The sequence below is a fragment of the Corylus avellana genome, chromosome ca5, assembly GCF_901000735.1.
Source record: "Corylus avellana chromosome ca5, CavTom2PMs-1.0".
NCBI lineage: Eukaryota > Viridiplantae > Streptophyta > Magnoliopsida > Fagales > Betulaceae > Corylus > Corylus avellana.
The window spans coordinates 24,340,486-24,343,845 of record NC_081545.1 but is presented as its reverse complement, the minus strand read 5'-3'; positions in this window follow the sequence as shown (position 1 = coordinate 24,343,845).

Sequence of the window (3,360 nt, the reverse complement as noted above, 5' to 3'; positions counted from 1 at the left end):
ACCTGTCCAGTTTTTTCTCCCCCTTTTTTTTCCCCGTGTCTTTTGGGGTCCGGCCTATTACTCACGCTAAGTAAAGGTGTTAACTACCCATCAAAATTTAATATTCTACTCTACGCACCTAATAGACAACATGTTCCTTCAAACCATTACGGAGGAAATATCCTTCAACCTATCATATAAATATAATAGCAGAATTTTTCTCAGAAATGCCTTAATATTGCGACATGTGGCGTAAACCCTTTTTATTTTAATGCTAAACCGGCATTTTTGCGTCCTAAAGAGATGTAGCTGAAAAAAGCTCTGTCTAAGCTTAACATAACCTAGAGTTCAAAAACCTAAGAGATTTCCCGAGACCTAACTCGGAGGAACATAACTATGGTTAAATCTAGGGTTATGTCAAAAACTAAACCTAAGAGATTTCCCAAGATCCAACTCAGAGAAACATAAGTATGGTTCAATCTAAAGTAAAAACTAAAGACTAAAAGCTTTCTCGAGACCAAACTCAAAGAAACATAATTATGGTTTCTTTTAACTGCCTTAACCAAAAAGCAAACATCAAAGTGTTATTATCCCTAGACCTGATGTTAGACTTACGATATTTTTCAAACAGTTAACACACAAAAATATACAAAAGCTCATTTCATTAAGAGAATTGAGATATATACAAAAAATCCTTAAATGATTATACATTATCCCTCTTTGAGGTCAAAAGCAGATGTGGACTCGGTAGTGTACTTTATTCCGTGATTATATATATATATATATAATCATGGAATAAATTATATACATCTAAAGTATTTAATTTTTTGCTTGATTATGAACACTTTCAAAAAAAAATTTAAACATATATCTCTTGAAATTTTGTACAAGCTAATTTTATATAAATCTTATAACATTCTCTAAGAAGCAAATAATGTTTAACGGCTGATGCAACCAAATCAAATATTATTTTTGCCTTATTTACTCAATAAAGAAAAGAAAATGGTTATCAATAATTCAATAAAAAGCTTTAGAATGATTAAAAATAAAAAAAGACATTAATTTTCAAAAGAGCAGGTAAGCCTATATTTCAAGTCTAGCCATTTTCAAAAATTTTCTTATATATATATATATATATTAAAAAGCTTGTGGGGGCCACAACGTGGCTCCGCCGGTATATAATAGCATTATGAAAGTAATTATATAATCCCATGAAAAACATAAATAGATTAATAAAGAAATAAACTGAAAATAAAGGAATGCGCCACTGCCATCCAGACCAAGTAAATATCCTTCCTTTCAACCTCTTTTTTCCTATTCAATTAAAAAAAGAAAAAAAAATAAAAAATAAAAAATAAAAAAATAACTGTTCTCATATATAACTCATAACTGTTCTCATAATTAGGGCCGTACACAAACAAAATTACTCGTGAACTAACTTGATGAAGTTCAGCTCGTGCCCGACTCAACTATTAAATGAACATTCGTAGACACAAAACTATACTTGAAAGAGACACAAATTTAACGTAGTTTGACAATCTAAGATTACAACATAACATAACATATATATATAGGAAAAACCCTAAACTCCCACTCCGTGAACGTCGCTATCGCAACCGCTCCTGACGATACATATTCATATAAAAATTCGGCTTACTCTTTTAAAGTTCATGAACATACTCGTGTATATATATATCCTACTAGACGAGCTCGAGCTAGCACAAGGAATTTTCCTTGGCTACAAGCCCAGCTTAAATTTTGGAACTCATGCTCGTGAAATTTTTAAATGAGCCGAGCTTGGGAAAGCATGGCTTGCCCGAACTCAGCTCGTTTATAGCCCAATAATAATATTAAATAGTCCCACCAGAGGTACATGACATATATAAAATGTGACATAATAAAACAAGTTAAAATCCCAGTAAAATAAATAAATGATAATCAATGAATTGAAAATGAAAATTAGGTCAGGGTCAACCATACTCAACATAATTGTAGTTTATAAGAAAAAAAAAAAAAAAAAAACACACACACATGGGCCATGCTTACCTGTACGTGACACTATATACAAAAGGACAATGTAAAAATCATCCCAAAAAATAAATAAATAATCAATATATATAGATTGCAGAAACTTCGGCTTTTATCGCCAACACGTGTCTTATCATATGACGGAGGAGGTGAGAGCTACATTTTCTTCCAACTGCCGTACGGGTAAAACTTTATAGCTTTTTTTTTTTTTTTTTAAGGAAAAATATAAAAAAGCCCCCTAAATTATTAGCTGTTTTCAATTTAGCCCCTTAATATTTTAAAAGTGATAAAATAGCTCTCAAACTATCAAACTATTGTATTTTGGCTACTCCGGAAATTCAAAATGACGTCATTTTGTTGGGGGCTACTTTATCATTTTCTAAACAGTAGGAGGCTAAAATGAAAACGGCTGGTAGTTTGGGGGGCTTTTTTATATTTTTCCCAAAATTTTATTTTTTTCATAAAAGGGCATTGTCTTACCCATAAGAAAACGACGTTGTTTTGCAGTTTCCGTCCAAACTGACAGTTTTGACTAATAGAGTGGCCAAAATGCAATAGTTTGATAGTTTGGGGGCTACTTTATCACTTTTGAAATATTAAAGGGCTAAATCGAAAACGGCTGGTAGTTTGAGGGGCTTTTTTTATATTTTTCCATTTTTTTAAAAGTCTTATATCTATGTTTTAAAATAATCAAAACTCAATATGCTAACACAAATTGTATCTCTCATTGTCCAAAGTATGGGGAAACTATATTTTCCTCCTCATGAATTACAACGCATTTCATTTTGACCCCATGAACTATCAATTGTGAGACCCAACCCCATGAACGATCATTTTGTGCTCAAAACCCCAATTTCGTCAATTAAAGGCCCCTTCCGTCAGTTAAAGGCATTAATTCAAACGGTCAAAGTGACAATGCATTGTAATTCATGGGGGCAAAGTGACAATGCGTTGTAATTCATAGAGGTAAAGTGACAATGCATTGTCGTTCATAGAGACAAAGTGACAATAAATTGTAGTTTATAGGGCAAAAGATAATTACTTCTTTTTTATTAATTACTCTTTCTTAAAGTTAAGGAATCATTCTTCGAGTAATTCTGACAATTACCAACAAACAAAAGAAACACCGATAGCCGAAAAAAATGAACCCCAGAAATTTTTTATATTTCTCTGAATCATACAACCTTTGCAGGGACAAAGAGTCAAAGATCAGTAGATCACCTTCTTTGCGTAATAACCTATGCCATGAACTTATTAAAAACGCTGCCGTGTTCATCATCCTTTACATTAAAAAAAAAAAAAAAAAAAAAAAAATGTATGTCTTCTGTGCTCCAAATAGTTTCCACTTCATAT